Raw genomic sequence first — 27,294 nt, 5'->3', positions numbered from 1 at the left:
GGGCTGAACATAACCGCAGAGAAAAGATCAAAATCGTGCACAAACACCATCTGATTGTGGGTCTGGAGTCTCCAATCTTTTAAAATGCAACCAGGCTACTCCTATGAGTCACCCCCACATAACACGAGTTTGGACCATTATAGAAGCAGATTTGCTTAATACTGTATATTCTCCCCATACTCCTTACGCTAGATTGCTCCTCCTAGTAAACAAACTTAGGGCCTGATTCAGACCCACTCGCGAGCGGCTGTCCGCTCGCAAGTGGGTCGATGTTCTGGACTGAGCATGCGCACGACGGAGGGAGCTCCGTCGTGCGCATGCGCCAGACGCGACGAGCGAAGGAAAGTCCTTCGCTCGTTGTGTCCGATCAAAGGGGGCGTGCTGTCAATGTTGATTGACAGCACGCCCCCTTTGGTAGGCGTGCCGGGGGCGTTCCCACGGGAACGCCTCCCGTCAAAAGCCGGCCCACTGACATCACTAGTGATTTTGGCTCTGATAGAGCCAAAATCACTCCGGAGCTTGCGGTTGAAAACCTCAACCGCAGGCTCCGGCTCGCAATTTCGATGGTCGCGATGGTCTCGACCATCGCGGCCATCAAAATGCGCGCTCGTATAGCCTGTGGGTGGTGACCCACAGCTATACGAGCGTCCAGAAGGACGCTCCATTTTCATGGAGGCCGGCCCTCATTCAGAGCATGCGCTCTGCTCAGAGCGTACGGCTCTGAATGAAGGCCTTAGTTCCCACTGTAAAATTCTCCCTCTTAATATGGGGCGACTGCTCACATTCCTATAAAATGAAATCCTTGCACCCCCGTTGTGTAACAAACTAAAGTATGTGTTGGGACAAACTTGTGTAACTTTTCATAACTGGACAAAACATGCCCCATGAAGTAGATACTTCAAGGTTCTTCTTCCCCAACTATACATGAATCATTGTTTCTGAAAAGTGAGGAATCCCTGGTGGATAAAGTGTCTTTTTAAGCTTTTCATCTGCTCTTTTCATGTAATTGAATAAATGAGTGTGTTTTTACATTTGTGACCAACTGGAAGCAGTCATCATTAGCAGCGTCATAGTCCTCACTATGACCAGGGTTATAGCTGATGCCAGCCAGATTCCTTCAAGGAGCTGCATTTGAGACTCTTTGTGGCCATGTTTGTCTTAACATCACACTGCATGGCCGGAACACTCCTGTACTGTACTTTCATTGCAACTGCACGCCAACTGCTGTCACATACATGCTCAATTCCTACTATTATATGCTCATTCCAGCCGCGGTATCAGTACCCTAGTATATGAGAGTCACAAGTCACACATGAGACAGAAAAAATGATACAGGCAACAAAAAGATACGCGTGCGCTGGGCAAAGTGACTCAAGTTGAGACAGAAAATAGCTCAACTTACACTTGCGACTGACTCAGAATAAGCATCTATGTAGTCACTGTTGAAGTCTCTGGGCCTGATTCACTACGGAACGCTATTCTGCTTATACGCACGCAACTGCGTTGCTAATATCAGCTTTGATATTTTAATATTTGCATTCACATTGTGATCACAGCCTGACATAAGGACGCCCACTTCCCCTTACTCACATCTGTATACTAGGGCAACATAGCGAAACAGAAACAATCGGTAACATCGAGTAACATTGGACAGTTAGAGAAGCCCAGACATTACTCAGGAATTGTTTACTTATGCGCACGCTATAACGCCTTAGGCAGCATCTGGTATCACAGTGGCTAATTTATGCACGCCATAGATATTTCAATTTTAATTTTTTTTTCAATTTTAAATGAAGACATGAAGATTCCTATGGTCAGTGTCGGACTGGGGAATGAAAGGTCCACCAGAGGAATGTAGTGGTAGGGGTCCATGCTTAAGGGGAGTGATCAGCCACCAGAGGGGGTGTAGTTACCCACCACAGAGGCTTGACTAACCATTAAAGAGGACATACTGTAATGCATCCCATATCAGTGAAAGCTGTGCGTGCATCTCATTAATCTACAGTATCGGTTATACCGTGACAACAACTCCGGCAACTTCTCTACTATTCAGTTACTGCACCGTACCGTATGTACAATACAGTATGTGCAGTGATTTGCATCCTGTTATAAGATGTTACGTACAGTACGGTACAGTACTATATACTGTATATGTATATTATGCGACATTACAAATACAGTATGGGTTGTGCGTTCATGAAAATGCTGTGAATATGATATCCACCCAATTTACTGTAAGTTTAACATTATGGCATTGTGCACAAGACATTCAGTACAGTGGAGCACTCGCCACCCAGCGGTTAAGCACTATATTACATGCAATTACAAAAGTGGAGCACTCGCCACCCAGCGGTTAAGCACTGTATTACATGCCGTAGCATATCCTTCGTTGAAGAATACCACGGTATTCCACAAGTCCATGGCGCGACTCAGAGGCCTGCACGCCACGCCACAAGTCCATGGCGCGACTCACGGCACGCCATGAGCAACAAAATAGCTGGGCAGATCTGTACACTGGACCCCCGGTGCAGTTTCTATAGAAGCAAACCAAGCACCCATGTTCACCAGTGGTCCTGCTCCACCAGGTAACTGATCCTCTAATATATATATATATATTTTGAGTGGACAGTCTAGAACCTGACCACTGGAGGAAGAGGTGGGACCTCAGATAGTGGTTCCCACTGGGGATTTCCCCTGTACCCCTGTGAGCCAGTCCGATCCGCCCTATGGTTATATAATATCTTTTACGGGTAGCAGCAACATTTTGTTACACAGCAAAGACACAGAAAAACTTTTTCCTTTGTCCGTTCTAGCCCAAAAATCCCTTTTATATTACACAAGCTTTTAATAGTCTTACTTCATTCTGTTTTATGTCCTTTCTCTGTGTAATGACTATGGAATATTTCCTAGCTGATCAAGACTAATTATTTCTAAGAGCTTGACCTTCATCCGGATCATCATGCATTACCCTGACTTGTTTTCCAATGTCGCGGTCCTATTACTTATTTAAATAAAGCATTGGTGAAACTGTACGCCTTCCCCATGTGCAGCCCCTGATTGGATGTTTCATCACCTTTGGAAAGTGCTGCCTGTACAATGAAAGCAACTGTAAACAGATTGTGGCCATTGGACACCTGTATAAACGCCAGGACCAGTGCTTAGGACACGTACACCAGCAGCTACCATTTAACAGCTAAAAACGGTCTTTAATTATCTAGCTACGCTATTTAGTTTTATGTGCTGTTCACTCACGTAGAGATGATATGTGAAATAAAGCAAACATTATTATTATAACTGTTGGCAAAAGGATCCACATTATAAGCTCTCAAAACTTTCAGCTTATATACAGTATGTCATTAAAAGAGCTGTTCATTTATTTTTTTATATTGCTATGTGCCAACTGACAATGTGATAGTCTGCAAACATTTTTATTTTCTGCAGTTTTATACTTTAGAAATATAATTTAATTTGTTCCCATTATCTGCAGCACTAAAAGATAGGTCACAGTGGTGCTTTAAATGGTGATGCACTAAGGGGGGGAATGCTCCTTCCCTGTTACACAAGGTTCTGAAGGCAATAGGGCTGATTCGGAATCGGATGCAGCTGCGGCCGCAGTTGTGTCTCAATCTTTATGCAGATGTCGCTACAAAGTCCCTCCCTGGTGCACATCTGTGCATCCAAATGTGCAAGGACTGAGATGACCTCTAGACGCTAAAATACAGCTTGGTGCGTCTTTCACTCCATATCGGCTGATGTCAGCCCACACTTCCCAGAGAGTGGACAAACAACATATACTGATCTAAAATAAAGACTCAGAAGAAAATGAAAAGGGAAAGTATGATGGTGAAGAAAGAACAGCCCGACTGACAGTATAGCCATCTGCAAACTCAACACCAAGGCCTAGAAGGTGGACCTTCTGCCATCCTATCATACTCCCCACCCAATAACACAAGTTCATACGGCCCACCTGGACAGGTGATGCCGCTGACCCTTGTAGGGTAGCATTCATCTAACCCGGAGTTCACCTCAACATCTAAAGCAAGACGGTCATTGCAGCCATTCTTTCCTGCAAACCCAAAAGCCGACCATAACTTGGAAAGGAAGGCGGAATTAAGGACAGGCAAGAGAATCTCAAAAAGTCCACAGGACATAAACATACCCTTAAACACACCTTCACTCCACCCCTAACTATATGACCAATGAAAGTGTAATTATGTAAACAACCTTGAAACTAGAACTATTAACCCTGTCGTGCCTGCTGACCCATCATCATGTGTTTAAAAAAAAACACCAGGCATATTTAATGCCTTCTGTCACTCTTAGGTTCACCATTGAAACTTGCACCAGCCCTATGATACAGTAAGTGCAGCTTCTATGTCTGAACATGGCCTCCTATGTGAATGGTTAAACGTCTTTGTATGCAACCACTTACAGGGACATGTCTGTGACACGCCCATAGGAAGCATCTGTGCATCTTTTTAGCCACTTCCATGTTACCTCTTAGTCACAGACCAGATATGCCCCTTACATTTCTGTTACCGTGCATCCAAATTTGATCTGCTATTCTGTACAAACAAAACCATGACACATGCGTTAGAAGCAGTGCGCTCCTGCACCGTCTTCTCACTGTGCATACATGCTTGGCACTAGGACCCAGTGTCTGCATGGAGGTCAAACCTCCCACCTGATGTGCTATTGCACATGTGACTGCAGTCATCTTTAGTTAGTACTGTGTAAAAAGACATGGTGGGAAACAGAAGTCTTCTGCTTAGCACCTATGAGAGACACGGCTAATACCTGCATGTACTGTACGAGCTGTTCCAGCATCCCTGCTACCTGTTTGCAGCATACAGTAACTGGCTCATGAGCTGTATAGAATCTCACTCCACTCAAGCTCCGCTCCATCACCAGTGTGCATGTAACAGTGAGTACGGCTGTACCTACTATACTGTACATCAATAAACTAACACCTTTGGTTAAGTAACTGGGTTGTTCACAGTTTGAGTCATCCACTGGTTTGTGTCTATATAACTCTGCAATATCAACACCTACACACACATCATTTCCAACAATACACGGTTGCACAGAAGAAAAATAACATTGTCTGTTTGTGCATATTGGTATAGCATGCATTCTGAGTTAAGCCCAAAGTATGCAATGCTTCCTGGGCTTGGGATATTGGACCTCATTCAGACCCGCTTAGAGCATTGCGCACGCCGGGCGTAAGCCCCGTAGCAAGTGAGAAATTCACTCGCTCCGGGGCTCGCTACAAATGGGGAGGCTGATGTTGATCGACAGCTTGCCCCGTTTTGTAGGCGGGGTGGCTGGACAAACGGAGGCGTTCCTGAAGGAACGCCTGCCATTTGTGGGCGGCCCTAATGACATCACCAGTGATGTCATTAGTGAGCTTCCGGCTCTATTAGAGGGGCTTGCGGCAGACAAGACCCTATCACAAGGGTCTCATCGCAAGCCCGATGGTCGCGACCATCACCTGGCCGCTTGCAAAAGCTGTGGGTGGTCACCCACAGCTTAGCGAGCGGTCAGGAGGCCGTTTTTTTTTAAAAAGCGGCTGCCCTGATTCAGAGCGAGTTCTCGCTTTTTGTGAGCAGCTCTGAATCAGGGCCATAGTGACCATCTTGATGCAGACAGAGTCCCGATAGTACTTAGGGGTCTATTTAATAAGCTGCGTTAGGAGATAAAGTGAACGGTGATAAGGTACCAGCCAATCAGCTCCTAACGACCATGTCACAGGCTATGCTTGAAAAATGGCAGTTAGGAGCTGATTGGCTGGTATCTTATCACTGTTCACTTTATCTCCTAACACAGCTTAGTAAATAGATCCCTGTGACTCTCGGCTCCAGAATCCCTATGGCTGCGATCTTGACGGTATTAGAGTTAGGGGTTAGGCTGTGGAGGGGGGAGGGACGTTAGGGCTAGGCTGCAGGAGGGGAGGTTTAGGCTGCAAGGAAGGTGGGTTAGGGATAGGGGAAGGGTTAGAATGCTTACCTCAATGCATTGGGATTTCCACTGTCAGGACTACGATGCTGGGATTTTGACTGCCGGAATTATCAGCGATTGGATCGCGTACCCAACCCCTGAGCTCAATTGCTTCCATGTGATGAGGGTAGCAAGTGGGTCGATGGACCCGGCCAGCAATGGGTGTTCCGTCGCTACGAGTCTCGCACCAAAACGGGGTGACTGTCGATTTTCATTGACAGCTCGCCCCGTTTTGGAGGTGGGCAGGGGGGGGTGGCTGGCCAAACGGAGGCTTTCTGAAGGAACGCCTGCCATTTGGGGGCGGCCTCAGTAGTGAGCTACCGGCTCTATTAGAGCCGGAAGCCAACTGGGGCTTGCGATGGACGAGACAAGGGTCTCGTCGCAAACCCAATGGTCGCGACCATCACCTGGCCGCTCGCAAAAGCTGTGGGTGGTCACCCACAGCTTAGCGAGCGGCCAGGAGGCCGGCTCACAAAAAAAAATGCCGCCCTGATTCAAAGTGAGCGCTCTGAAAGAGCGTCCGGCTCTGAATCAGGCCCTGAGTGTTTATGAATGCTTAACTTTTGTAGTGTTTAATAGACCTGCATGACACATAACAAATGGATGGAGCGCTAGTGGATGGCAAATAATTAATAAATGCATATATCAAATGTAAAACAAAGAATATAAAATGCACAGTGACAATGTATCTAGTAAAACCAAAACATATATAAACAGACAATGACACCTTGATATTTGTAAATCTAGTGTGCACATACATACATATAATATATTATATAAGAAAGATGAAGCTTCACCGTATATTATATGCTAGCTAGTTAGATTCTGATGACCTGCTTGTAACGTTCTATTGCACCAAGGTGGACATGAGCACAAACTACTTTGTCTCTAAACTCATTTGTTACATGTTGGCTACAATCTTCCTTTAGGTCACTGAGGTGAAACCCAATATAATCCAAGGGCTGCATGTGCGGCCACTCACGCCTTCACACAGGTCTATACATACTTACCTGCACATTTGGAGTCCGCAGAGGAAGGAGGGAGAATGCTGCTCTCTCTCCTCCTCCTCTTCCTCCTCCGATTGGTTGTGCTGTATAACCTACAGTAATCGCAGTGTGCTGATAAGGAAATCAGATACGGAGGCCAGCAGTTCCCATTCAGCAATATTTCTGTTTTACAACAAAGCAGAGAATAAGACCGATCTGGAGCACTGAGCTGGGGATCGCAGGTGAAGGTTCACTTGGTCCCAAGTTTCTCGTGGGCCGCCTACTGCCCACCACTGCTTTAGCTTGTAACAAATGGGGGGGATTATTGGTAACCAGGCATGAGTAAGTATAGAAAATCTCTGTGGACAAGGCAGATGCGATGAACATGTGTGTATGGCAGGATACAAATATAAGTGAATAATCTGTGATCGGGCCATACTTTCCAACTTTTGAATTTTCCCCTCCAGGGGTGTTCCCGGATGGAAGGTGAAGTGGATCAAGGTGAGGGAGTGGGTATTGGTGCTTCTCGACAAGTTGAAGTGATCAGATAATCATGTCCTCACCAATCCCACTCCCCCCCACCCCCATCAATAGGAAGTGGGCAGGAGGCAGGAGAGTGACCTACTCTTCCTGGAGGCTGTGGGACTCCACAAAATGATGGGAATACTTACTGTCATTTCTTGAGCTGTGATGCTGTTGTTTATTGTCTGCGTGAGGCTGGATGTTTAGTACTATACTGTGATGTTAGCGCTACACACTCCCTCTTAGTCACTGACATGGAGGAACAGCAAGCGCTGTTATCAATGTGACAGACATCCACCTCTGCCTGTTACACACAGTGGGGTCTATGTACTAAGCCTTGAAGAGATTTAAAATGGAAAGAGATAAAGTACCAATCAGCTCCTGTCATTTTTCAAACACAGCCAGTAAAGAGACAGTTAGGGGCTGATTGGTTGGTACTTTATCTCTGTCCACTTTATCTCTCTCCGAGGATTAGTACATAGACCCCAAAGTAAGAAGCAGCATTGTGGGTGTAGGAGGGTCCAGCTAATGGCGCGGCTTTGAGAGAAATCAATTATGTCCTGTCCCTTTCCACTGACCCCAAATACATTCTAAGTCTGGCTTTGCTCATGGAAGAGCCCTGCACCCCCTCTCCACTGGCCTTGTATACACACCTATAATGATACGATTTAGTATGTTTGAGCCTCACCTCAATATAAAAGCAGCAAAAAGAATCCTCACATTGTAGCCAACAAAGGTGCGGAATCAATTGGAGGCGAAAATGCGTGGCCGGTGAAAAGCATTCACCGATGCGAAGTTTTCATCACATTCTCCTGTGTGGACGCAAAGTGTTCGCATACTTTCACAATGCACGCACACGCGTTTCGCCCTATTCAATTCCAAAACTAGTGAAAAGGACAGATTATTTTGGGGAAATCAGTCTGTACCCCATGAAAAGCCTAACTGACCCTGGAAATCAATATAGAAGTAGCCCTAATAAAAGTATTTAGGGTTCTTAAATTGAGTGAAAGGGCTGTTATATGCATATTTGCATAAGTGTTGAAAAAATGTTCTAAAGCAACTTCTTTTGTATATAATAATTGCTGTAGTTAAATTGGGGTACATTTAAATGGGTACTAGTCTATTTTTAAATCTCTAAAATACCTTTTAAAAACTTAAAAAAATACACCTGCTGCAGCCTCCTGCAATCCTAAAAACACCTGTCCCATAAATACAGCCCCCCAAAATACCAGGCCCAGTACTTTATACCCATTTTCAAACACTTTTTACATTTTCACCCCAAAAATTACATGACTTTTTTAGGGGGGGATTAAGATATTTTTCTTTTGTCTAATTAGTCATTACGGGGGGTCTACAAAGGGTCCTAAACCAAATCCCAACATTTTTAGCCAAAAAATAGGGATTTTGCAAATCTTTTTTCCTACCTTTGGGTGGTGAAACTTTTTCACCTGCTTTTGCCTATGGAGTTTTCGCACATGTGAAAACGTCCTGGAATTGAATAGGACGATACGCGGAAATGTGGCGAAAACCTCACATTGGCGAACACTTTTCGACGATCGCGGATTTTCGCCTCTAATTGAATCCGCTCCAAAGTGACACCTCTGGTCCCATCCTCTGTACCAGTTTCTATTTTTATTATAGCTCTTCACTTGAATGATTTCCTGTTCATTGCCCAATCCATTTCCCACATTCTCTGCATTTATATTGCAGCTTTAAGTCAGTTTATAGGGACATATGTTAATGTGGTCTCCTCAATGTCATCAGCATCATTTCTTTCTTATGAAATACGGCTGCTTATTTCAGGCACATTTAGAGTTTTCATGAAAACCGATGCAATAAAAAGAGCAATAAACTACAAATGGTTCAAAATCCATTTGAAAACAAACAAATGTGCTGCTAAAATAAAATTAATTTAGCATTTTTCTCACATTATTGTTTGCATACATCATTGTTATAATGAGAGCAGTATCCAGTCCTGATTAGATATCTGTGCTGCACTCTGTGTACTTGGCTAAGTAATTATTTGTGCCAGTCTGGACACTTATAACTGTAGTTGTTTGGCAGATGAAAGTGACATTATCATTATGCAGAGCAAGGTGTTCATTATCACGGACATCTCTTTAGCCCAGGAATATGAACATAAAATACAGAGTTCAGCAATCACACTGAAAGCGGTTCCTTCTGTACCAATATCAAATAAAATTGAAATTCTCAATGTGACTTTAGAATGAAGCCTCCATTACAGTATGTTCCAGTTTCATCCAATGCAATGGGGCTTTCAGTTGACCCAGAATTGTTGCTGATGAGAGACAAAGGCACTGGACAGAAAGACTAGTGATCCCTAAAGACATTCTGTAGTTATAAATGAAAGGCTGCCTGAAATAACAAGGTATGTGCTAGCTAAAATGCTGGAGATAGATTTAAGTATAATCAATCTCTAAAACAGAGTTATAGGTGTTTGAGTATAATAATAATTATAAAAAAAATTAAAATAAAATATAACAATAATAAAAATAATAATAAAAATAATAAAAATATTCAGAACTTAAAAATTATTATTTAAGGTATATATTAAAGTCAAACCCCTAGAAATGTAATCATATACATATAGATACCTTTGGACAGTTTGGGGTACCTGCTATATATTTTTTTTAATTATTATTATTATTATTATTATTATTATTATTATCCTTGATTATATGGCACCACAAGAAGTCCGCAACACCTTACAAAGTACATGAACAGAAACAGTATGACCAAAATAAGAAAAAACTGAGACTTACAGTACGGGGAAATATACTAAAGAAACACAACATCGATGTTGATCATTTAGGTGGATTTTAAATTGATTAAAATTGACCTAAAATGATCAACATCGATGTTGTTTTTCTGGGCCTAGCTCACACATTTACTAACAAACTATTTTTTATATGTTTTTTTAGTTAGTAATTGTGTGATTTAGCCCCAGAAACACTTGGCCCTTGTGGTGCCATATAATCAAGGACAGACTAGTGCCCAGAGTCTACTGTGGCTCAGCGTGCTGCCGGCCGCAGGAGAGAGAGGAGGGAGTCCTGGACAGAGGGCCTAATTCAGACCCGCTCGTGAGCGCAGGACGCTCGCAAGCGGGTCAATGGTGCCCTAATGCGCATGCGCACGACGGAGGGAGCTCCATCGTGGGCATGCGCGAGACCTGGCGAGCAACGGGGTAGCCGTCGCTCGGAGTCTCGCACCAAAGGGGGCGTGCTGTCGATGGTGAGTGACAGCATGCCCCCTTTGGTGGGCGTGGTGGGGCGTGGCTGCCAGACGGAGGCGTTCCCATCAGTAGTGATGTCAGTGGGAGTGATTTTGGCTCTGATAGAGCCAAAATCACTCCAGGGCTTGCGGCAGCGAGATCCTACCGCAGGGTTTCGTCGCAAGCCCGATAGTCAAGACCATCGCGACCATCATCATGGACATTCGCTATAGCTGTGGTAACCCACAGCTATGCGAGCGTCCAAGAGGCCGCTCCAAGTTGAGGTAGGAGGGCTCTGGTCAGAGCGTCCGGCTCTGAATCAGGCCCAGAGAGTGCACACGGGCCTCCTCCTCTCTTAATACGCTTCTGTTGTGGGGTGTTCCCAGGTCCATGGGTCTAGGGAGGCCTCGTCCAATACTTGCCACCTGTAGCTCCATGTCTCCACTGACTGTGACAGAAACTCTGCTCTCCTCTGTGCATGCGCCATCTTTCTGAAAAGAGGGCACCGTCAAGAACTGTTATAAGGGGGGCCTACTACACATTGATTGGGGGCACGCTGCAGATGGTATCCCATATCTGTTAAAAAAAACCCCGCAACCTGTAGCGTTATGGCTGCCAGCACAATTTTATTTCTAAACATTTTTTTTTAGAAGAGCATTGAAATCAGTAAAAAAAATATGCAGGGACAGTGACAGTGGGTGGGGTGATTACAAAGTAACGGGGGCCAATCTAGGTACCCAACAGGGGACTATGGGACTTAGCTGCACCAACTGTGGCCATGCCCCCCCCAGGTCTACCCATTGTCACAGCAGCCCCGATTACAGTAACATGGGAAATGCATTTAGAAAACAAATAACACAAAGAGTGCGATGACACAGTCAATACAAAACATTTTAATGTAAACCAGGAGGGGGAGGGGGGTAATTAATGATGTCAACTAACAATGCTAATATTTGTTCAACAGAAAATGTTAAGGCCAGGAAATGGGGAGAGATAGGAGCGGTAAGGGGTCAGTAGGGACTATTGCCCATCTGGGGAAAGTACAGAAAAGGAGGAGGGGGGGTATTGCAGACACCGTGGAAGCAAACATATTAACAAGAAAACAAATCATATCAGATGTATCAGTATACAGGTCAGGAAAGCTGCTGTCTGATCACTTTCCTCCTGCATTGGTAAAAATAGTAAATGCTTCTAAAATTGATGCTCGTCTCATTTCTCACGTTACTACATTGATGCTCATTACTTCTCATCTATATGTGAAAAGAGAAAATTACAACACATTCATTTGTTTACTAAACAATTATTGAATTTATGCCACAACATTATATATAATTAGAAAACAAGGGATGCTGACCATTATAACACGGCAGACAGATAGCTGATGATGCACTATTCACATTTACTGTACATAACACTCTAATGTAAATCTGTAGAGTCACGTACTATTTCACCTTTCCTAGTTGATTTATATGAGAATAAAAGAAATATTATGTAGCTAATCATGCAAAACAGTGTTGTTGTATATATTAGAATGGCTGAGTAGTAGATCACACAGCTTATGGTCTGGGCATGCTTTGAGATGTCTCTTTTGTGGAGCTACACTCTCTCCTTGTAATCTGTCACTGTTTAAGGCTTTCATTACTCATCTCTACAAATAAAATGCTCATTGTTTCCCTACTGTCCATATTCCAAAACATATAATAATATCAATAACGTATATTGTTGTAGACCATTGTGGTGTTAGTAACTGCATACTGTAATCTTTTGTGTTCTGTGCAGGGCCAGATTTAGGCTTGTGGGGGCCCTGGGGCAACTAAGTTTTGGGGGCTCCCACCAAGCCAAACGGACCCTACCCCTACCCCCCCACTTGTGTGTTAACACACACACACATATATATATATATATATATATATATATATAATATATATGTAGCAAACGTATATATTATATATAACATACTAACACACACATATAAAGCATACACATACAAACCCACACATATGCACAGTATACACACACTAACACATTTATACACATTAACACATAGATACACACACACACTAACACATACACAGTATACATACACTGACTGTATATACAATAGCGCATACACATATATACACACATACACATATATACTCAATAAAACAATACACAGACACACTTACATTTGTATGCAGCAGTTGCAGGTTGCTAATGTGGGCGGGGCTCGCCCCCATTACGGACGGTGAAAGGGGGAATTAGTCAGTCAGAGGGGGTTTCTAGGTACACAGAAACCCCCCCTCTGTGTGCTCTAGTGTGGGGGCACCTCTGTGCGTGGGGGCCCCAGGAAGACCGTCGCCCCCAAACCCCCCCCCCCCCCTTAAGCCGGCCCTGGATGTGTGCTTCATTGTATTGGATACTCAGTAGAGATGCATATGGAAATCTCTGGACACATCTATCTATATCTATTGTTTCCCTTTATGATAGTTTTCAACATTAAAAACAATTCCCAGGGAGCTGGCAAATCGAAGATTGTCATCATGATACTGCCTAGGTCACCACAATGTGTGTCCCATCAGGGCACCTGTCATATATGCCAATCCTTGCCCCTATATTTCATAGGTATGTCTGTGATCTACGGCCAATCTAACCTCCCATACTGTATATTGTGGAAGTATGAAACCAACACCGTGGCTAATTATTACTATTCAAGAGAATGACATTAGAGGTGTTATACTTCGTTTACAAGTCACCAAGTAATGCAGAAGCCAAGCATAACACGACTTCATGCTGGACATAGTCTGACTCTACTGTACATACACTTGATAAAGAATAGTGGCGCACAGTCCACAGACACAGTCAGGGGTGGTGGATTAAAGTTGGAGAGGATTTATGAGAGGGGGAGGGGGAAGTGAGTGCTATAATAGCTTGGTACTAAATTACCTCCAGTGGACAGCAAATGTGGCTTTACAATAATTATCCAATCTGGATACAGTATGTACTGCATATAACAGTCATTTATATGTTATATATATAAATTCATTGGTCTGTTTGTTGGTTGGTTTGTTTGTCTGGTTATGCATTTGGACACCCTTGCATCGATTGGGATGAAACCAACGCGAGGTGGTCCAGTTGGATCCTGGCCAGATTTAATGGGAGGTTAAGGTTTCGGTTGTTGGAACACGCTGGGCAGAACTTTTACCCTGGGAGCCTGTTCTGAGCCTTCAACTGGATGGATTTGGTTGAAAACTTCACAGAGTGGCAACAATGGATCCCAGAAGACATACTAGGGGGTTGAGGTCCCAGTTGGACCTTCCATTGGTGTATGGTGGGCAGAACTTTGACCCAGGGAGCCTGTTCTGAGCCTTCCACTAAATGGACTTGGACGAACACTTCACAGAGTGGAAACAATGGATCCAAGAAGACATACTAGGGGGTTGAGGTCCCGGTCGGCCCTCCTGTTGCTGTACACTGGTTAGAATTTTGACCCGGGGACGCTGGGCAGAATTCTGACTAGGGGAGTCTACTCTGGGCCTCCCACTAGATGGATTTGAATGAAAACTTAACAGAGGGTTGACAATTGACCTGGGATAACTAATGGAGTGGTTGGGTTCCGGTCGGACCTCATGGCAGAGTGCGCCGGGCAGAATTTTGACCCAGGGAGCCTGTTCTGGGCCTTTCACTGGATGGATTTGGACGGCATCACATAATTTGGACAAAAACTTCACAAAGTGGTAACATTGGATCCCAGAAGAAATACTAGGGGGTTGAGGTCCTGGTCAGACCTGACGTTGGTGTACGCTGGGCAGTACCTTGACCCACGGAGCCTGTTCTGGGCCTTTCACTGGATGGATTTGGATGACATCACATAATAAAACTTAATAACTTGAAGATTTCAAACCGGGCAACACCGGGTACATCAGCTAGTAATGAATACAAATGAGTAGATTAATACTGTATTCCTCATTATTGGTATATATTTTTAAATGAAAGAAAATAAAAATAACCCTTGACTGTGCCTGAGGACTAACCTATTAGCTACTGTACGAATATACAGGGTAGGGATACCTATTCTCATCAACAGGCATCATCTCAATATCCTTCCCTCTCATCTTCCAAAAAATAATGGGATCTGCACAGATAACCTTTTCTTCTACTTGATAAATAAGCTTTATTAACTAAGTAGTTAGATAGGGATAATATATACTATGTGGCATGGCCCTGAAGCCCACTAGGTAAGGACTGTCCGACTTTGAGGTACGCAGGTTGGAGGCATCCCTTTAGAAATTTTAGATGGCCTCTCCCCACATTCCCTGTCAGGTTTCCTTTAGTACTCACAATTTCTGCATGGCAACCCTTTATTGAATTCCACATGCTAACAAATACCTATGCAGTCAGCCATTAACAGGCAAGGTAAATGCTAAGTCTATGTGTTCACACGGAGTTCTTGAGATCCCTGAGACAGGAGGTACAATGTGCCTCATGATGTCACAAGTTTGTATACCATGTTCTCATGAATACTTACTCAGAATGGTTCTCAATTACAAGTGGTTCTCAACTCCAGTCCTCAGGAACCCACAGCAGGTCATGTTTTCTAAACTTCCTTAATCATGCACTAGTGAGTTGATCTATTTTGCTAGGTCAGTGATAATCCCATCTGTTTCCACAGACAGAAATCTTGAAAACATGACCTGTTGGGAGTACTTAAGGACTGGAGCTGAGAATCGCTGGTCTACGTGATGGCTACAGTTTAAATACACACCTCTGCTTAAACTCATTTCACCTCTTCATAAAACAACTTATCCTGATACAGTTTGTTAAACAAAATCAAGTACAGGTGTAATACACACATGTATTAGGCATGTATTATCCATACATGTGAAGTACAGTAGTGTGATAAAGGGGAGACTAGTTCAATGGTGGCTGCAGCACAGACTAAAGAGAGATTACGACAAGCATTTGTGTTTTTGTTGAGATTTTTATAAACTTGCCAAGGCTCCTTCAATATTTAGGCAAATATAATTATACTGTTGATGTCTCTCATAATCAATTTCAAGTCAAACATGTGATGATGTCCCTACTTTTGAATTACACAGAGATGTCCTTTATCCCTGCCTTATGCAGAGTGCTTTTAAAGTAGAGATGTGCGCCGTCCCCCATGTTTTGGTTTTGGATCTGGATTGGTTTTGCCAAAACCTCACCTCCGTATTTTGTTTTCGTGTTTTGGTTTTGGATCTGGATTTTTTCTTAAAAAATAAAAAAACCAGCTAAAATCACATAAAATGGGGCCTTTTTGTTCCTACAGTATTAATAACCTCAATAACATTTATTTCCACTCATTTCCAGTCAATGTTGACCACCTCATAGCTCACAATATTGATTTGTTCATCTAGTTTAGGCCCAAAATTTGCACCAAGATAGCTGGCTGACTAAGCTAAGCTGCAGCAGTGGGCAGCACAAACACATGGCAGTTCAACTTCAAACATGGCACATTAGGAAACACTTTTATTATTCAAGAGAGGCCTGAGGGAGTTGGAGTATGTATGTAGTTGAAGGTAGGGCAGGGACAGGAAGGGTTCATTGGTAGTAAATTTAATTTCGTTTTTTGATTCCAAAGAAAATTTATGAGGGAAAAGGGGAGGAGGCATTTACAAAAAAAAAATGTGATACAGTACATTTACATCAGTCAGTCCTTGCCACAGAAGAATCCTTGAGCATGGCTGCTGCTGCTGGGAGTTGATTTTCTCATCCCAGAAGGAGACCAGGAAGAGTGCTTTCCAAAAAAAATGAAACAATTGATTTTAAATAATGCTTTGCAAACCTTCTATAAAAGCATTTCCCAACCTGTACAGGGACATAAAAAAAACATAGTTAGTTAGTGGCCTCAAAGTGCCACTTAACCAGCACATATATGTGAACAAGTGTAAGATCTATGATTTAAGGGCAGGGGTAGCCAACCCTGGTCCTTGAGAGCTACCAACAGTGCATGTTTTCCAGGTCTCCTCACAGAATCAAAACTATAATAATTAAGTTCACCTGTGGATCGTTCTAAATGTTTTGGTGAGTAATGAATACACCTGTGCACCAGCTCGGTCGTCTGGAAAATGTGAGCTCTCGAGGACCGAGGTTGGCTACCCCTGATTTAAGGCCTTAGGTTGTGACTTTCTTGAGAAACCTGTGCCTGCTTCTGTGGCTAGGAGTGGATTTTCATCCCAGAAGGGGACCATGAAGAGTGCTTCCAAAAAACAATTGACTAAAATAATCCTTTGCAAACCTTCTGTAAAGGCATTTTCCAACCTGTACAGGGACATTAAAAAAAAACAGATTTACTTAGTGGCCTTCAAACTGCCATTGTTCCCACTGTCCACTTAACCATATGAGATATGTGAACAAGAGGAACAGAGCATTAAATGCAACATTTCAGATTTAAGGTTTAAGTCTTACGTTGTGTCTTTCTTGGGAATTCTTTCTTGAGCGCCATGCCTTCTTGCTGGGAGTGGATTATTTTCATCCCAGAAGGGGACCAGAAAGTGTGCTTTCCAAAAATAAATAAACAATTAACTTAAATAATTATTTGCAAACCTTCTGTTCTGTAAATGAATTTCCCAACCTGTACAGGGACATTAAAAAAAAAAACAGAGTTAGTTAGTGGCCTTCAAATTGCCATTGTTCCCACTGTCCACTTCTTAGATATGTGAATATGATATTAGAAATGAATGTAGAAGGCCAAAAATTGGGTGGACCACACATAGCTGATTGATCAACAATGGCGACTGGATTAGTGTCATAAGGAAGAGGAGGCTGCAAACTGGGTGTCATGTTATGAGTTGGCCATATGGGGTATGTTGCTGTTAAGGGATCAGGCTGATTATCATTATCAGTGGACACATTATTATTATTACAGTTGTTATTTTGGGTTGCCATCTCCTGAAGGGTGTTTACCAACAGACAGAGACTACCTACCTATCAGCTCAGGCATAGACACTTCCTGAGGAACAGAGCTCAGTTCTCTGGAGAGAAGCCAAATAGGTGGGACCCTTGTTCCAACATCTGAAGCTTTTATCTCCCCACATCATCTATTATAGATGAAAAAAAAATGTCATCGGGGACATCTAGCTCCTCTTTCTGTACCCTGCTCACCCTTTTTGGACATAAAGACCAGGATGGATGGTTTGGAAGAAGAAGGCCTAGCAACAGATGGGGATGGTCATTAACAAGACCAGGTCCCCCCAGTGGGTGTAGTCTGGGAAGTATTGGTTGGCATACAGGCAGCAGAATAACAAAGGCCTCCAAATTGTCTGTGCATACTAGTCCGTATTTCAGTTTGCGATTCAGGCAGGACTAAAGTCGGCTACAGCACACAGTGACAGAATCACTGGATGTCTTAGTGCTTTCAGGCCAAATACAATCCATGAATTCCCAGACAGATTCCAGACAGATGAATCCTTTGCTTGTAATAATCTTTGGTAATTCCTGGCAAAGGTGCTTGTTATAGCCAGACACTTTGAAGGCTGTAACTTTGAACTGCTTTATAGAAAACATGTGAATGAAACCTTTTCACACTGTAGAACATGATGGAGAAATCCCTTGAAGTTCAGCACCTAGAGCATCTTTTTTCATGTTCTCTGAGACCTCTCCTGACTTTGAAGAAAGATTCTCCACACTGTAGTATTCCATTGTGACTTTTTAATGGTGATTTCAATGTTGTCCACTGGCTGAAATCCATCTCATCTGAGGCTTGGGTTTTCCCCATGCAAATGAGACAATTCACATCCAGAAGGTGACTCTTATGTTTAGCCGTGGTGTCAGTCTCTCTTTTGGCAGAATTTGCACAATATTGGTCTTGGGGGCACCATGATGAATCAGACAGATCCTCCAGGGTAAACATCTGATCTGGTGTTGTGAGTTTAGTCATCTGCCGCTTGTGGTGGAGCTCTTTTTCTGCTCTGTAAATGATCTCCAGACACAACGTAAAACTTAAACCTTAAAATGAATTGTTGCATTTAATGCTCTGTTAATCTTGTTCTAATAACACACTCAGTGGCTGAACTAGAGTGTGGTGGGCCCAGGTGCAAAAATATGCTTTGGGCCCCCCTATGCAGTGCCCTCAGAAGTGGTACCCCCTATGCATTGCCCCCAGTAGTAGTCCCCCCTATGCATTGCCCCCAGTAGTAGTCCACCCTTTGCAATTCCCCCAGTAGTATTCCCCCTAATCATGCCTTCAGTAGTAGTCCCCCTATGAAGTTCCCCCAGTAGGTTCCCACCTATAAAGTGCCCTAAGTAGCAGCCCCCTTATACAGTGCCCCCAATAGCAGCTCCCCTATACAGTGCCCCAAGTAGCAGCCCCTTTACAGTGCCTCCATTAGCAACCCCCTTTACACAGTTCCCCCAGTAGCAGCCCCCTATACAGTGCCCCCAGTAGCAGCCCCATTTATACAGTGCCCCCAGTAGCAGGCCCTATACAGTGCCCCCATTAGCAGCTCCTTTTATACAGTGCCCCAGTAGCAGCCCCCTATACAGTGTCCCCACTAGCACCCCCTTATACAGTGCCCCCAGTAGCAGCCCCCTTTATACAGTGCCCCCAGTAGCAGCCCCCTATACAGTGTCCCCAGTAGCACCCCCCTATACAGTGCCCCCAGTAGCAGCCCCCTATACAGTGTCCCCAGTAGCACCCCCCTATACAGTGCCCCCAGTAGCAGCCCCCTTTATACAGTGCCCCCAGTAGCAGCCCCCTATACAGTGTCCCCTGTAGCAGCCCCTATACAGTGTCCCCAGTAGCAGCCCCCCTATACAGTGCCCCCAGTAGCAGCCTTCTTGACTCAGTGCCCCCAGTAGCAGCCCCCTATACAGTGCCTCCAGTAGCAGCCCCCTATACAGTGCTCCCAATAGCAGCCCCATTATACAGTGCCCCCAGTAGCAGCCCCATTATACAGTGCCCCCAGTAGCAGCCCCCTTTATACAGTAACGCATAATCACAAAAGAAATAAAAATAGACAACTTACGTGATCCTCACTCCAGCCGACGACCGCCGCTGTCCGCTGCTCCTGGCCCGCTCTGCACTATGGGAGAGATGTCATGACGTCTCTCCCATCACTCGCTGCGGGGGGAGCAGGAAGGCGGAGCTCATGAGTGAGCTCCAGCCCGCTCCCTCCGTGGCCGCAGCAGTCAATCAGAGTCTGTATGACTCTCATTGGCTGGCTGCGCTGCTATGACAAACACACAGCTGCCGCTGGCGGCTGTGTGTTTGTTTCTGTGTACGGCAGACCGCTACTCACTGCGGTCTTCCCTACACTTGTGGGGCCCTGGGGACACTAGCGGCGGGTGCGGGCCCCTGCACCATAGTGGGTCCCGGTGCAATGCACTGGCTGGACCGCCACTAGTTCCGCCCCTGAACACACTATAACACACTAGACTTATAATATTTGCTTTTGTTTACGTTTTTGATTAGAACAGTTTTAGAATTTAGGATGTCTACTCTATATAGGTTTGTAAATAAATATAGGCTTTAGTTTTTTAGAGCATATAACTTTATAAGCTGTTAGGATAACATTTCTGCTATGTTTAAGATTAAAAAAAACAACTTTTTGTAACCCCAATAACTTTAAAAAAAAGGTTTTCATTGCAATATTCATGCAGCTTCTTGACAGACAGCAGCAAAGCACCCCTGCGCAGCATCGCCGATGACAGTGACAGCCAGGTGTGGCTGACACGCACACAATAAAAATTGTTTATTTATTATTTTGGGCAGCAGTCCCTCGACAGACAGGAGCACAGCACCCCTGTGCATCTACGCCGATGACAGTGACAGCCAGGTGTGGCTGACATGCACACAATAAAAATTGTTTATTTATTATTTTGGGCAGCAGCCCCTCGACAGACAGGAGCACAGCACCCCTGCACACCTACGCCGATGACAGTGACAGCCAGGTGTGGCTGACACGCACACAAAAAAAATTGACAAAAAAAAAGAACAATATATTTTTATTTTTTTCAGCTCCAGAACTTGGGCCCAGAGCACAGATTGATCACGACTGGAGTCGGGCAGCACTAGGTTGCAACTTGCGTTGCTGGCTGGATCTTATGCGGTTAAGCCTAACATGCACACACACAGACAGTGAAAGATCAAAAAAAGACAATTGATTTTAATTTTTTTTATGCTCCAGAACTTGGGCCCAGAGCACTGATTGATCACGACTGGAGTTGGGCAGCACTAGGTTGCAACTTGAGTTACTGGCTGTATACATGCACACACACAGATAGTTAAAGTTAAAGATAAAAAAAAAGACAATTTATTTTAATTTTTTTTATGCTACAAAACTTGGGCCCAGAGCACCGATTGATCATGACTGGAGTCGGGCAGCTCTAGGTTGCAACTTGCATTGCTGGCTGGATCTTGTGCGGTTAAGCCTAACACGCACACACACACAGAAAAATATTATCTAAAAGACACTTATATATTATTTTTTTTACAATATATATATATTTTTTTTTTCTTTGGGGAGTCCAGAACTTGGGCCCAGATGGAGGCAGCACCAGCCCAGATGTATTCAGCACCAGCCCAGATGGACACAGCAGACAGCAGAGCACCAGCCCAGAATGGATCAGCACTGCAGCACCAGCCCAGGACATAGCAGACAGCAGAGCACCAGCCCAGAATGGATCAGCACTCAGCAGCACCAGTCCAGAATGGATCAGCAGTGCACCAGCCCAGGACACAGCAGACAGCAGAGCACCAGCCTAGAATGGATCAGTACTCAGCAGCACCAGCCCAGAAAGGATCAGCAGTGCACCAGCCCAGGACACAGCAGACAGCACAGCACCACTCTCCCAGCCCTACACTACTCACCCTCCCTGTTCAGTCTCCACAGCCGAAGTGATATGGCGTCCGCCGCGTGGTCCCTATATACTACATTGATCAAAGAGACGTAAGCTCGCGAACCGCAAGATTTCCGACTCTATGGTTTTGCCTCGGTTTTGAGATCCGAGTTAGATGGGAAACTCCGAGCCTGCTTAGATCCGACTCAGATCTGCAAAATTCGGGTGGGTTCTGAGAACCGAACCCGCTCATCCCTACTTTAAAGTCAATGAGTTGTGCTGAATGCATGACAAAATACATCAGAACTACATGTACCATTGTTGCTGATGCACAGAGCAGAACTTTCTAATAAGCAAGAGTGATACCGGGTGATCATAAATGAAACATGTTGACAAGTGAATGAAGGTCACTGTTGTACTTTTATAAGGGAAGCACAAAATCAAGGCTCCCAGAGACACAAATCAATAACATCAAGACAAAAACTTAAATGAAATAATATTACTTTAGTACACTTTAGTATAATTGCCTTTTTATTCTTTTTCTTTATTTTTTTTTTTTAAATCAAAAACTTTTTTTTATATAGGGCTACAGACTCGTAAACTGCAAGAAAACATTTAAATCAAAAATACTTTTGGAAAAAAATATATATAGTCTGCCTTTTTTTTAAAACCTTTGTAAGAAACTGCAGGCAACGCACACAAACTATCATCAGAATAAGTCCTATCTGCAATATTGCAGCAGACCAACATAACGTACAGTACAGCTGCACACTGTAGTATAGACAATTCCATGTATTTCAATAGCTTTATAAAACAACTCTTTGAAATGCAAATATACATTGTTATCATAAAAGCAACATATCTGAGTGTTTACTGTTTACCTCAGCATGCATCTTTCTTAATCATTTATCGGTATACCAGACTTCCCTATTTTAAGAGTCTGAAAATACATGTAACTACTTAAAGTTTAATATGGTAACAACTGTAACTGATAACAAATGCAACATTATTCATCCAAACATTATTTAATTTTATTTATAACTTCTAATTTAGTCTGTTTTTTTTTCTCTCAAATTAGTTTTACTTAAACTATTTAAAAAATTTTAAAAATATATAGCAGAATATTTTTTATATTTTTTTTACATTAGCAATATACAATTTTTTGGGGGGGTAATTGAAACTACAGCAGTGGGTTTTACAAGTAACAACAACTGATACTTGGTATTATAATAATATAACCTAGGAGTGTTCTGGGACAGAGTTGGGTATCACAGTCAAACTTTCTCTATATATAACCAGTAATAAAAACATGTAGAAAAAAAAACTTGCTATCCTACCAGGTCGATCATATCCAACGGCTCCATGTTTCAGTCAGGAAAAGCTGGGATATTTGTAATTGTTCCAATCCGGTTAATCACCTTCGGACTTACTAAAGATACACGGCTCTTTTCTCCACTGACACGAGGTTGCTGCACCATTAACTTGATGGTAGGTTTGGACAATTGACTGCAATGGGATTCGTAGAGAGTTTCTCACAATCCCCCAGAGATGCATTTATTTATCCAGCATACCTTTCTAATGGATGCTATAGTACAATACCATCTACATATGGAAGACTGGGCGCTTCAGCTTTCTCTGTCATGTTATGAATTTATTATTACCTTGCTAAACATTAATATATAATTTGTTATACTGCAGCCTTTTCTTTTTTTTCCAGAATGTGTTTTAACGCATTTGTGCATGAAGCGATTGAGATTAAGTGGTTAAAAACTATCAGCCTTGTTATGTCCCCTTAGGGTTTTACGCATGAAAGGCCTAAGCAGTTTATTTGCAGGGTTTAGTGCAGTTGGTATGACATCTCAATAATTCAGCTACAAGATTTTATTCTGACATTAAAAATAGCGAGATTCATGAAAAGGGAACAGTAAGAAATTTACAGAAATAATGGCATATGTCAGCATCATGGGACCTACTTTGTCTACCCATGTGTTATAATAATATTATTATTATTATTATTATTATTATTATTATTATTAATAATAATAATAATAATAATAGTAAAATAATAATAATAATTATATTAATATTATTATCTTTTTTTTATAAGGTGCCACAAGGATTCCGTCTTACATGTTAAAGTTTCTATGACTGATAAGATTTAGGCCTGTATTCAATTAGAGGCGAAAAGTGCAGTTTGGTGAAAAGTTTCCGCGGATTCTGACTTTCCGTCTGTTTTCAAAGTATCTCCATATTCAATTCCAGGACGATTTCGCCTAAGCGGAAAACTCAATACAATGTAATAGGCGGAAAAGTATCTCCTATGAATAGCAGGAGAAAAAAGGTGCAAAATCGTTATTTTGGGTTGCAAACGTGGGGAAAAGACTCCCAAAGGACAAATCAACAAAAAAAATGTGAAAAAAATTACCTCAGAACACCCCAAAAAAGTACTTTCGTTTTGGGGGCAAAAAAGTAAAAAGTAGGGGGACAAGCATAAAAACTAGCAAAATAGTCTTATTGGGGTTCTGCAAGGATGGTCAGGTGCTTTTAGGATTGCAGGTGCATGCCGCAGGTGCGTTTTTGAAGTTTTAAAAAATATGCATAGCACCCATTTTTACATCTCCTTCTTCCAGCATCAAGTTGTTGGTGCAATAACAAAGAGTAAACCTTCACTGGTCTGGCCTAAGAGGGCTGGCACTGAACGCCACCTCTTGGGCATAGTCATCATAGCATAAAAATATGCTAGCACCCATTTTCATGTATCCCAAATTTGACTGGACTACTTATTTCCACAATAAAATACTGCTTCACCACTTTTACAAAGACGCTAATAAGAAGCAATTTAAACTACTTAAGTACCCCAAACACTTTTATTAGGGCTATTAGTACACATCTACATTGATTCCCTATGTTAGTGCATCTTTTTGGGGGGTACAGACTGATTTCCCCACTTCTGACAGTGCTTTCCGCCTGTTCTGCATTCGCCGCTTTCCGTTTTTCGCCTCAGAAACAGGCGAAGGAGGCGGAAAGTTGGACAGGCGAAACTTTTCCGACTTTTCGCCTCTAATTGAATATGGACCTTAGTATGATATACATGTAAAATGAAAAACATTTTTTAAAAAATGTTTTATTTTGCAGGTAGTGCCATCATTTAACTTTTTATTCTGTTGACAGTTACATTTATACACATGTGCAAACCACCTTGCATCAATTAACAGTTGTGTCAAAAATGGGTGAAATATATTTGAGGTGTATAAAGTTGTGGTTCAAAAACCTAACATATACTAATACCAAATTTCAACAATGTTTTATGATTTACTTATTTATTTATTTACCAAGAGGACATGTCTTGTCCAATCGTCATCCAATTTGGAAAGACTGATAAATAACCTACGAAATTACTTTTTTGAGTTAAGAGACCTGATTGATCAGCAACAAATGTAGAGACCATATAGTCCACCATCTCGACAACATTGCAAAATTTGTTTCTTCACTTTTGTACTTCTTTAACAAATCACCCTTCTAATTTATAAAGAGATAAAATCAGTTCTGCAAAGCACTGACCAGCCCAGAGCTAACTTACTATTGCTGATCATGGTGCCCATGGTTGTGGGCACCATGATTTTGTTTTGATGAACACCAGTTTGGGCTGTCTAGCAATGGGGCTGGTTGGGGTTTAGGGAAGAAGTCTATAGTACGTTACATGTTTATTTTAATTTTTACTTGAAACAGCGAAGTGTAGGAACATTCCAGTCATCAATTGTCTGTGTGATAGGTGTTTTATTACATTGTATTACAATTTGGGTACATGGGGACTGTCTAGGGCGCCAAGAGGGGCGGACAGGCATAAACTACATGGGCTTGTTTGACTGGCCAAGCCAGCTGTTCATTGTTGTTGTTCTTTTTTTTTTTTTTTTTTAGCAGGGGGTGTGGCTACACATTAAAATTTGACCAATCCCTTCCTTACCACCCTGGTCCCGCATGCCAAAATGGATGAGTCTCTGGGGTTTATGGATCAGCAGTGAAAAGCATGGAGCAGTGGACCAGTGGAGAAGTTGCCCATAGCAACCAATCAGCTCCTACCTATTAATTTATAGACTTTACTTGATAAATACTACTTCAAAGCTGATTGGTTGCTATGGGCAACTTTTCCACTGGTCCACTTCTCTGCGCTCCTATATCTCTGCCAAATTTAAATCCGTTTGTGGAGTGGAAATGGCTGTGCATGGCATATAATCCCACTGAGAAGCACCCAGCCCACCCCCTTATTTCAGTTCAGTAATTCCACTCTTCAAAATGAAAGTCACTTGTGCACTGCTGCGCAGATAACTCACACAACTGCCCTCTGCCTGTACAAACTTCTGCTCCTCCTCACATGGAACAATCGCACTCTGGTGCAAATCTAGGCACAGTTGCGCAATTCAAGGCATGTCTTTTGCACTTTTTAATTATTGTCATCATTGTTGCTGCTCTGGATTTAATGTACTGTAGAAAATCAGTCTGGAGAGAGCAGGACTTTTTCAGCAGCTAATACTAAACGTTGTCAGTTTCCTTGGCTGAGAAAGTGATTTAATCTCTCATGTGATACCACCCTAACAGTCCCACATTATTGGAGAGGGGAGTGAGCTCCTTTGCTTCCTCTTCCTCTATGTAGGGCCGGGTTGGCGGGGTGATGTCACAGCTGGGTTTGTGCTCATGTGAGAACCCAATTAGCACTACTTTGTAGAGTGCCGCAGTACTGCATGGACACATAGTACTTAGCTCCTCTAGTGAGACCTGTGTTGTTACCTGCCATAGCCGTTACTGTTACCACTGTTAACCCTGTGCATACTGTTGCTGTGTATACTGCTGCCACCGCTGTTAATGCTGGGCCTAATTCAGAGATGTACATTCATGCGATGAGGAACGTACAACAGACCCATGTGCAGAATGGGTCCTGCGATTACGCTCACAGACCCCATCCCCAACCCCCACCCCCCCCCCAGCAAGATTGACATTCTGCAGCTTTTGGGGACAGAGCGGGGGCGTGTCTGGTCACCGTTCCCGAAAACGGGGGCGTGTCACCCCATTTTCCGGGAGAGACGAGGCCAGGCTCTACATCGGAGGACGCAGATTCCTGGCCTCTTGTGTGACCAGCACCCGGTCAGACTGCAGGAAGCTTTAGCTCCAACAGCCTTAACAAAGGAGCAACCATAGCGAACATCGGTCGCGTCTGGGATCAGGCGGATCTTGCGTTTTAAGCAGTGCACCTACTCCATAGCTGAACCTACTGTACAGGCTATTGTGCATCTCAGTCGCATCTCTACTGAATGGCTGTAACTGGGGGGCAGTGGGGTGTTCACACTCAGGCTAACTATTCCGAGGGCATGTTATGGCATTTTGACAGAATCTCGGACTATGCAGAGTTCAGTGTACACCCAGATTCTGCTGCGTGCTGACAATGATGGTGGCTACTCGCTACTCCAACAAGCTGACGGATGGGGAAGGTGCGACCTCATAGATTCCTGCAACATTCCTATTAATTTCCTTGTATACAATGTGGCCACACTTGCAACTAACGTGCATGCAGCTCTGAATCAGCCCTAAAGTGTCTAAACAAATATATAATCTCGTTTAAGTAAATCATCTCTTGCCATTTTGCCATCATAGTTTTTACAAGCAGCACATTAAGGGGTTTATTCATTATACTGAAGAGGCCCGCATGTTTTATGTAATGAGCCCATTCTTCATTAGAGCCACAATGTAGGCAACATTCATTCATCA

General features: G+C 43.2%; 1 protein-coding gene across 1 annotated transcript in view; it reads right to left on the bottom strand.

The window, feature by feature from the left end:
* Positions 1 to 27,294, bottom strand: part of ANO3 (anoctamin 3) — a 377,773-nt gene that overhangs the window by 192,233 nt on the left and 158,246 nt on the right. The window lies entirely within an intron of this gene.

The sequence above is a fragment of the Taudactylus pleione genome, unplaced genomic scaffold (genome assembly GCF_031769625.1).
Source record: "Taudactylus pleione unplaced genomic scaffold, aTauple2 ptg000100l, whole genome shotgun sequence".
NCBI classification, from domain to species: domain Eukaryota; kingdom Metazoa; phylum Chordata; class Amphibia; order Anura; family Myobatrachidae; genus Taudactylus; species Taudactylus pleione.
Note: the sequence above shows the minus strand (reverse complement) of the source record. Positions and strands in the feature narration are given on the sequence as shown.